An 11,113-nucleotide genomic window follows, 5' to 3' on the forward strand; every position below is an offset into this window, starting at 1 on the left:
TGCTGTTCATTGTCCCAGTTTTCAGAACCCTTGTGGTGACCATTTAGGACGGTGCAGTGGTTTCCTGACTTCTTTATATCCTTAAAAATGGCTGAGGACCCCAAAGAACTTCTGTTCATATGGGTTTTATATATCAGTATTTACTGTATTAGAAATTAAAATGGAGAAACCTGAAACTATCTATTTTATGTTATGTTATGTTATGTTATGTTATGTTATTTTGAGATGGAGTTTTGCTCTTGCCACCCAGGCTGGAGTGCAATGGCGAGATCTCGGCTCACTGCAAACTCTGCCTCCCAGGTTCAAGCAATTCTCCTGCCTCAGCCTCCCAAGTACCTGGAATTACAGGCACCTGTAATCTGCCACCACGCCCAGCTAATTTTTTGAATTTTTAGTAGAGATGGGGTTTCACCATATTGCTCAGGCTGGTCTTGACCTCCTGACCTCAGGTGATCCACCTGCCTAGGCCTCCCAAAGTGCTGGGATTACAGGTGTGAGCCACTGTGCCCGGCCATATTTAAAACAGTAATGAACCCCTTACATGTGAACATTATTATGAAAAATAACTTGGTTTTCCAGAACAGAAGAGTAGCATTATATTACATATTTGCAAATTTATTTAATATATTCTGTTATCTCAACATTCAATCTGAAGTGATATCAGTCCCATATAGACTCTGGAAAACTTCACCATCCACCCCAGAGTGAATGAGAATGAAAAAGATAAGACATCTTGGCATTATTATGTAAATAGTTTTGGAGTGGCAGACTGCCGGACAGGGGCCCGACTTTGAGAACTTCTGGATTCAGAAGTTCAGAGGAATGAGCCAACCACCACAACATAGCAAGTCAAGGTGCTTGAATTTGGCTCCTGCCCTGGAGCACACACTGGAGGTGAGGGTTTTCTGATGAATCATTCTTTTGATAATATTTTTGTAGGGAAACTTGATGCAGTTTCATCAAGAATTATGTTTCCATGATATACATGCTCCCTAAGTCTTCGCCTGGTGTAAGAATGTAGGATGAGAGGCTAGTATTCAGTCTTTGTCTTCATAATGTTCTGATAAGGGAGGAGTCATTTATCCCACAAAAGTCACTGTTTCTTTATTCATTTCGGGGGGGGGCCATATGAATTCAATGAAGTCAAATTCTCCTGATTTCCCTCAACCTCCTTGATTGTTCTTTTCAGTCTTTACTGGCTTCACCTCTGCCTAAGTGTCCAGAGGAGAATAGGAAAGAGGAAATTCCATCCCCAGTAGGAGAATGGGCTAAGCAAAGTCTCAAAGTAGTACAAATAGCCATCTTTCCTGCTGGGGAATGGTCTGCTCTCTGGGTTACAGCAAGGAAGACTGACGACTTCTCAGTGCAGGAGAACTTGCAGTGTCCTGAGCCCTCTTCTCTATGCTCTCTCCCTAGATGATTTCATCCAATGCCGTGGCTATCAGTGTTTTTATCCTCAAAGCACATTATCTACCACCATTGCTTCTAAATTGAGTTCTGGGCTGAAATTTTAACTATCTACATGATGTCTCTACTTTTATATCCTGGAAACAACTCAAATTTAACAAACCCAAAACTGAACTCACTATCTTTCTCCTTAGTGTAGATACTCAAATATGTTTCTTCTTCATTTTTCCTGTGTTAGAAATTTGCATCACAGTCTTGTAAGTTGCTCAGACTATAATTCTGGAAGTCATTCTTGAGATCAACTCATCTTGACCTCTTATACTCTATTCTGTAATCTAGCTCTGTTTATTTTAATTTCAAATTATATCTCTACTACATTCGCTTTTATCATGACCTCAGTCCAACTTTACCACCATCTTGTGCCTGGACTACCACCAGCATCCTTCCTAACTATTCTCCTCACATCCATGTACACCATGTCCCCCCTCCAATCTGTCTCCAACAAATTTTTTTAAATCAGAGAAACAAATAGATCACTCCCCTTTCTATAGTTTTCCCCTGGCCTATCAATGTTCTTAGGATAAAGATCAAAGTTCTTACCATAGATCAAAGATAGTGGCCCCTGTCTACTTCTCCAGCCTCTTCTTACGCCTCTCTCCCCATCACTCTCTGTGAAACCACCCACTGGGGATTTCATTCATCCAGTGACCAATATTTATCTATTGAACATGCACATCATGCCAGGCACTGAGGATACATACAGTGAGTGGTGAACAAGGCCAAGGATCCTATTCTTACGGAAATTATATTCTAGAGTTGGGAATTAGGTGACAAGCAACGATATCCATAAATGTCTAAGATAATTTCATATGGTTAAAGTGCTATGAAGAAAATAAACAATGTGATAGAAAGCAGTGTTAGGCTATTTTAAATTGGGTGGTCAGAGAAGACCACGCTATGAAGCTGAGATCAGAGTGACAGGAAGGAGCCAGGTCAGCCATATTAATATATGGGAACAGAGCATTCCAGGGTATTGGTGACAACAAAGATAAAAACTCCCAGGCAGATCTTGATTCATGAAATAAACCAGTGGGGCTTGTCTTAGTATTAGTTTTCTATTGCTGCTATAATACATTACCACATAATTTATGGCTTAAAACAACACAGATTTACTGTCTTTCATTTCTGGGTCAGAAGTCTGAAATGGTCTCATTGGGCTAAAACCAAGGTGTTCCTTTCTGGAGACTTTAGGGGAGAATCTGTTTCCTTGCCCTTTCTGGCTTCCAGAGGCTGTCCCCACTCATTGGCTCACGGCCCTCTATCTCTGTGTTCAAAGCAAGCAGCGTGGGTTCATGCTCACACCACATCGCTTTGATGGCCTTGCTTCTATCATCGTGTCTTCTCTGACTCTGACTCTTCTGCTTCCCTATTCAATTTTCAGAACCCTTCTAATTACATTGGACTGCCCAGATAGTCCAGGCTAATCCCCCCATTTTAAGGTCAGTGATTACTAACCTTGATTTCATCTGCAACCTCAATTCTTCTTAGCTATGTAAGATAACATATTCACAGTTTCCAGGAATTAGGATATGGAAATTTTGGTGGGGGAGGGGGAAAAGAGGCATTATTCTGCCTACCACAGGTAGAAAAGGATGAAAGGAGATAACGTCAAAGAGGTGAGCTTGGACCAAGTTATGAAAGGCTTGTAGGTAACATTAAGGAGTTTGAATTTTATTTCATCTAAAAGGAAAAGCCGTTGAAGGGTTTTAAGCAGGGCAGTTAAGTGTCCCGAATTGCATTTTAAAAGGAACGTTCTGTTTTCCATATGGAATTGGATTTAAGAGGAAAAAAGTGGCAACAGAGAGACTAGTTAGGAAATGTGTGAACTTCTCTGAGCTTGATTAGTTGGATTAGGGTGGTAGCAATAAAGGTGGAGAGAAGGAAATGATTATAGGATATATTTTGGAGACAGAAACTTACTAATATCTTTATATGGATGTATAATAAAGGGAAGGGAAAAATGAAGGATAAGTCCTTCATTTATTGAAGTGGAGAACCTGGAAGATGACCAAATTTGAAGTGATAGAAATCAATTTTTTTCTCACAGTAACTGTGAAAGGCACCTTTGGTGTTCAAATGGAGATGTCAATATGGCAATTATATGTATGAGTCTGCATCTCAGCATTGGTTGGGTCTTTTGCTATTTTATTTGTTCTGTAGTTCATTGTTTACATATGATACTTGGCAGTCATTCATGAAATAATATAAAGTTCTATCAGGAGCAGCTTGAACAGCTATTAAGCATTTTTTCCTGAAAAACAATTCAGAATAATGCTAGAACAACTGGACATCCACATGCAAAAAGGTGAATGCAGACCTTACGCGCATCACAAAAGTTAACTGAAAATTGATCACAGACCTAAATGTAAAACACAAAACTATAAAACTCCTAGAAGATAACATAAGAGAAAATCTAGATGACCTCATGTTCTGCAATGACTTTTTACATCCAACACCAAAGTCTCAATTCCTGAAAGAAGGAATTAATCAGCTGTACTTTTTTAAAATTAAAAATTCTGGGTCTGGTGCAGTGGTTCACGCCTGTAATCCCAGCACTTTGGGAGGCTGTGGCGGGAGGATCATTTGAAGTCAGGAGTTCAAGACCAGCCTGGTCAACATGGTAAAACCCCAGCTCTACTAAAAATACAAAAATTAGCCAGGTGCGATGGTGAGCACATGTAATCCCATCTACTCAGGAGGCCAAGGCGGGAGAATCGCTTTAACCCAGGAGGCACAAGTTGTGTGAGGCAAGATTGCATCACTGCACTCCAGCCTAGGTGACAGAGTGAGACTCTGTCTGAGAAGAGAAGAGAAGAGAAGAGAAGAGAAGAGAAGAGAATACAATACAATACAATACAATGCAATACAATGATTTCTGCTTCATGAAAGACACTGTCAGAATAAAGACAAGCCACAGACAAGAAGAAAATATTTGCAAAAGACATAGCTGATAAAGGACTGTTATCAAAATCCAAAATATATGAAGAACTTTTAAAACTCAGTAATGAGAAAATGATCAGATTGAAAAATGGGCCAAATACCTTAACAGACACCTTGCCAAAAAAGATATACAGATGGCAAATAAACGTATGAAAAGATGTTCCACATATGCTATCAGGGAGATGCAAAGTAAAACAAGATGCCCCTACATACCTATTAGAATGGGAAAAATTCACAGCACCAAATGCTGATGAGGATGTGGAGCAAGAGAACTCTGATTCATTGTTGATGGCAATGCAAAGTGACATAGCCACTGTGGAAGACAGTTTGGCAGTTTCTTACAAAACTAAACATACTACAACTATATGATGCAGCACCCAGGCTCCTTAGTATTTATCCAGAACAGTTGAAAACTTATGTCTGTGCAAAACCCCACACATGGATGTTTATAGCAGCTTTATTAATAATTGCCAAAACTTGGAAGCAACTGAGATGTCCTTAAGTAATGAAATGGATATCTTATGGTACATCCAGATGATGGAATATTATTTACTGATAAAAAGAACTCTCAAGCCATGAAAAGATATGTAGGAAACTGAAATCCATATTATTATATGAAAGAAGTCAATCTGAAAAGGCTACGTACTATAGAATTCCAACGTTAAAAAAAAAAAAAATCAGTGTTTGCTAGGGGATAGGGAGGATTTTTAGGGCAGCAAAACTACTCTGTATGGTACTTAATGGTGGATACATGTTATTAAACATTTGTCCAGACCCAATGAATGTACAACAGGAAGAATGAACCCTAAATGTAAACTGTGGCCTCTGGGGGATAATGATGTGTCAATGTAAATTCATCAGTTGTAACAAATGTATTCCTGTGGTGGGGGATGCTGGTAACTAGGAAGGCTATGCAGGTTTAAGGGCAGGACATACATAGGATGCCTCTGTATCTTCCTCTCAATTTTGCTGTGAACCTAAAAGTGCTCTTAAAAATGAAGTCTTAAGAAAACAAACAAACGGTTCCCAACAAAATTCCCAATGAAATATTTTTGCAACGAATTTTCCGGGTTAAAGTTTCCTAAGTCAGTTCAGTTTGACACTACCATGCTACATGCTGCTTTAAAAGGCTGGCATTCCCAAAGGCTAAGAAATAGCTGTTCTGAAGGTGCAGACTATATTATTTGTGTTTCCTGTTATTTATTAGTTGGATGACATTGGGAGACCACTTAACCTCTGTGGGTGTCATTGTCCTTATTGAAAAATCGGGGTCATTACACTTATTTTGCCCACCAAACAGGATTGTTAGAGTCAAGTGAAATAAAATATGTGATAGCATTTTGAAAATTCCAAAGCACTATGAAAATTAACACTATTATTGTCATTAGGATTCCATCTTAGTACAACTCCTATTACCTTGATGGAAAGATGAAAATACCCTCATTTGCTTTCCTCCCTTTTAAACTTGGTATCCTCTTAAGGGTACTTACAGTAAGAGTAGAAGGCATTAAATCTTATCACTTGTTCAGAAGCCAACCTCTCTAATGTTTTTATTTGGATTCTGTTTGTACCAAAATGCATTATCTGTTCCCATTGTTCATTTTCCTCTCATGGGAAGAAAACAAGTCGTTTGTGGACTTGAAATCCCTAGACATAAAATGTGCCCTTCTTTTGATTCAGAAATAGAGAATCTTAAAAAACATGAAACTTGAGGTGTTTCTTTAAGATGCTGTGGGATTTGAGGTGAAGAATTTGAGTATAACCAATATTTTATCTAACAAAAAGCTGTAAATGTAAAAATGCCTTTGTGCTACAAGTAAACTTTCTAATTTATCTACATAATATACAGTAAATATACAAAGACTTTCATAAAGCTACACAGAAGAATCCATTTCATTACTTTACAGCTATCCATTTGTAAATGCATATGTCCATTAATACCATACTTAGTGTAGTTATTAGAGTACAGAGTGCAGAGATAGAACAATCTTGGTACAACTTTGCCATCTGCAACTGTGTAATGAGTGTGCAAGTTCTGGTCCTAATTTTCTTATAGAGAGATGTAAATAGGATGAAAAAAATAACTCAGGTTGCAGTAAATTGTAGTAAAGTTTATTGTTATCATTATGTCTATATTACATATTTTATTTATAATTATTATTTATTTAGTACTAATTTAATTATATTGGTCATGTGATTTAATTGATTGACATATCAGTGTGTTATATTTTAGTGTTAATTAGTAATGTTTACATATTATTATATGTTTTTAGTATATTTCTGCTATGGGTTGAAGGGTTGACTATGTCCCCCCTGCCCACCACCACTGCCAAATGTGTATGTTGAAATCCCAAGGCTCAGCCGGGCGCGGTGGCGCAAGCCTGTAATCCCAGCACTTTGGGAGGCCGAGATGGGCGGATCACGAGGTCAGGAGATTGAGACCATCCTGGCGAACACGGTGAAACCCCGTCTCTACTAAAAAATACAAAAAACTAGCCGGCGACGTGGCGGGCGCCTGTAGTCCCAGCTACTCAGGAGGCTGAGGCAGGAGAATGGCGGGAACCTGGGAGGCAGAGCTTGCAGTGAGCTGAGATCTGGCCACTGCACTCCAGCCCAGGCGGCAGAGCGAGACTCCGCCTCAAAAAAAAAAAAAAAAGAAATCCTAAGGCTCAATACCTCAGAATGTGATCTTATTTGGACATATGGTCCTTACAGAGGCCATCAGGTGGCAATTAGGTCATTAGGACAGACCTAATCCACTAGGACTGGTGTGTTTATGAAAGAGAAAAAGTTGAAGAATGACATGCACACAGGGAAAGGCAGGGATTAGGACCATGCTTCTACAAACTGAGGTATAGTGAAGATTGTCAGCAGACTACCAGAAGTTAGGTAAGAGGCATGAACAGCCTGCAAAAGCTCCCAACCCTGCTAACACCTTGATCTCGGGCTTCTCTTCTCCAGATGAGACAATACATTTCTATCATCTAAGCCACTCAGTTTGTAGTACTTTGTTATGGAAAGTACCACATGTCCTAGAAAATTAATGTACTTCCTCACTGGAAACTAGGCAAGAGTGGCCAGATAGATTTTATGGCACAACAACATAGGCAAGGATGCCAAGAGCATTCTTTGGTACTTTCTTTTACTGTCCACTACTGAAATCCTACCTTGTCCCACCAGGTCTGGTCCAAAATTCATTTCCACAACAAAACTTTCCCAGTCTTCTGGTCAGAAGCACTTGCTTCCTCTTTTGTGCTCACAACGTAGAGAGACAAGCATATTTTCCTTGCTCGTTTTTTCCCCCTGCAATCCATTTTGCCATTGAAGGCAGATTAATCTTGCTTAAAAATCACCCTTATATATTAGATAGTTTTTCATTCTGTCCCCCAGCCATTCAATTCTAAGCATTTGAGAGCAAGACATTTCTTGTTTATTTGTGGTATGTCTATGCCATCCCCCACCAGCAAGTACAGTGTAGTGCTTGCATGGAACATATAGAAGATGCTCAGCGAATGTTAGAGAAATTCAACTGATTTTCATATCAGTATTTCCTCATCTTCACTGTACTAAAAGAGAACATTTCAGAGAAGGAGGAACTAAAATTAGTTGAATGACAGAGCTAAGTACCCAAGAAATGATTTTTGGTTGAGGTTTGTAAAAGGAGAACTTGTGGCCAAAAAAGCAGCAACCTGGGAATACTAGGGAGTCTGGGGCACAGAGCCAAACACATTAATTGTATGCAGTTGAGGTAGGAAAGGGATTGGATTTATAGCCTTGAGCGCAATTCAAGGCCAGATTGGGAATCTTGGCTACCACAGAGGGAAGGAAGGTAAGGTTACAATGCTGAAAAAGATTAGGACTGGAGGATGGTTGTGTGTAGGGGAGGAGAAGAGGGGAATGATAAAAGGGGGAAGCAAAGGGTTGCTTTTTGTCTAGCTAATGGTCAGGCAGGAGGAACTGGGACTACAGCAGGAGTGAATTTGGGGCCAGGGTAGAAGTAGGTCAGTTGACAGCAATTTTCCAAACTAGAAGTTAGAACATGTGGATAAATGCAAATGAATGTATCTGAACAAAAGTAGAGTCTATTTGAAACTAGAAGGGTTCAAGAAAATATAAGATATGTGATTGCTATCATTGTAGAAATTATCGTTGGGGTAGGCCTGAGGTGATGGTCTTTTCTTTCTCCTATTTTCTATCATCTTTTCCCCTTGTCTCGCTTGAATATTGAACTGAAATATATTTGTAATAGGTTTTGTCTTAAGAGCAGGTGATTTTATATTTCTCTTTCTTAAAAAGTCAAATCACTGGTTTTCTGTAGTCTTCAATGGATTTTTTCCCACTTAAAGTTTCCACCTTTGCTCTAAGATTCTCTCCATAAGACTTTTTAAATTTCCTTTTATTATTTCGCAAGATAAAGATAACTACTTTGCTTGGGAACACCCTATATCTGTCTTAATGGCCTAAGAAATTTTACTCACTTCTTCTGTTGTTCTTATAATGTCTAAATGAACAGGACTCTTGAAGACTTTTTTTTCCATTGGATACATCCATCTAGCACAAGAATAGTCCTATGGCTAATCCCTGAAATTTAAATGAACTTTAGTATATTTTTATTTTTTAGGCATCATTAGTATTTAGGCATTTAGGAGTAGGAAAGTTAATTGATAGTAGGAAGAGTGTGGGTGAGCTACAAAGAAGTACAAGATACTGTCCCTGTCACTGAACCATTTTGTCAAACTAATTGTAAAGCAGGCTAACGTAAGTGTGAATTATATAGCAATATAACTTGTCTCTAACATAATCTGTCTTCAAACGTGCAGACTATGGTCATTTTACACTTTGCAAAATTTCCACTATGGCATACTAACTGCCTTTCACATGTGTTTTCTATGGGCGTGTACTGGAAGTGTGGCCTGTGTTTCCCCTGTGTACTTCTAAAAGTCTGTCTGGGAGTAGTCCTCCTTTTGTCCTCCAGGAACCAGTTTGCATGTTGTATTGACATAGTCTTAGGTTGATAGATATTTTTAAAATACAGCATTTGACTCTAGAGAGAAAGGGAGCCTGTGTTGTGGTCTGTAGTATAGTTGAAGTGTCAGAGTTTCACAGAGAGACAGCAGAGTATAGTAGTTAAGTATGTGAACTTTGGTGAAGCCCAAACCTGAGTTCAAATCCCACTCTGCCACTTACTAGCTATGTGACTTTGGACAAATTATTTAATAGTTTTTTGCCTCAATCTCTTCTTTAGTGAAATTATTGCAATGGTAGCTAACCTTACAGGTTTATGAGATTAAGTTAATTAATATTTATAAAGTACTGGGAACAATGCCTAGCTCATGGTAGGTATAAAATAAGTGTTAAGTAAAAGTCTTCTCATAATTAGCAACAAAAATGCTTTTGGTGGAATTTCAGTTGTATATTTCTTTGGATAAGTATTAAATGACTAAATTATAATTTGAGTCCTTATTACAGAAACCTGTAAATCTTGTTTGGAGGCCTGATTGATTGGAGATTATGAAAATAACTAAACCTGTTAGTCTGAAAAGCCCTTAACATTCCCTGCGCCAGGCCCTTGTGGCCTGAGACGTTTCTGAGTAAAACTGGGGAAACTGTATGAAGGACAGTAGAATGAGAGCATTTCATTGCTGCTTTTGTGACTCATTGTGAATGGAGGCACCACATTGAACTTCCCCTGAAGTCAGGCGCTGTTGTTGGTGTGTGGGCATTTGTGGTAGGGGAGTGGGTACAAGAAAAACAACTATTTCTGAAAAATAGCAGACAATACAATGCAGTACTACACGTTCAGTTATAAGGAAATCAATCAAGAGGTTTGGGAAGCAAACTATGAATGCTTGTTTTGATATTAAACTGCTGGTTCTAATCTGGTATAATTTCAGCAAAATCCCCCTATTCTGCTGAATTTAATGGAGCAGAGGAGCTGATTGTTTGGGAATATGAAGCACCCGAAGCCATGATAACCACAAAGGCTGAAGACTGCACCCGCTACCCACATCAGTCAAATAGCACTGATTCCATAGGTAAGCTTTCAACTGCCTATGTAAATTCATTTCAGGTTACTTTCCTTAGCAAAGCTCAACTTAGTATACTCATTGTATGCTACGAATTTGTATACTATGAACATATTCTCTGTTCTTACAATGGTGAGCCTCCTAAGAACACAATAATATACAGTTGGTCTCAGCTTTGATGTTTTGCCTCACTTACACTGCAACCTAATAAGTGCTTTCTTCTCTACAGCATTATAAGAAAACAAGTATTATTTTGGGACTACCAAGATTAGTAACTGGCTTTACAAAAAGCCATTTGGTACCTTTCTGAGTTCTTGACGTTTCTATTTCCAAATTAAAAATAGAATTACATTTTGTGTGCCATCTTAGTTTCACAAACAATTCTGATTCTGTAATTTAAAATGTACTCTAAAAATATCTGAATCTGAGAGAACGATTTGCTATGTAGTGGCACCAGTGAAAAGAGTCATTTGCTAAATCCCAAGTATAAGATGGCTTCCAAAAAGCATTTGAAAATCATTCCCAGTTATACTTCTTTACATTTAACCAATATTGTATAATTTTATAACCGCAAGTGTCTTTTAGCTTTTATTATTTAAAGTCTCAAAGGCTAGCATAGTTGGTCAAGCCTGTAATCCCAGCACTTTGGGAGGCCAAGGCAGGTGGATTGCTTGAGGTCA

The sequence above is a fragment of the Colobus angolensis genome, unplaced genomic scaffold (assembly GCF_000951035.1).
Source record: "Colobus angolensis palliatus isolate OR3802 unplaced genomic scaffold, Cang.pa_1.0 Scaffold45, whole genome shotgun sequence".
NCBI lineage: Eukaryota > Metazoa > Chordata > Mammalia > Primates > Cercopithecidae > Colobus > Colobus angolensis.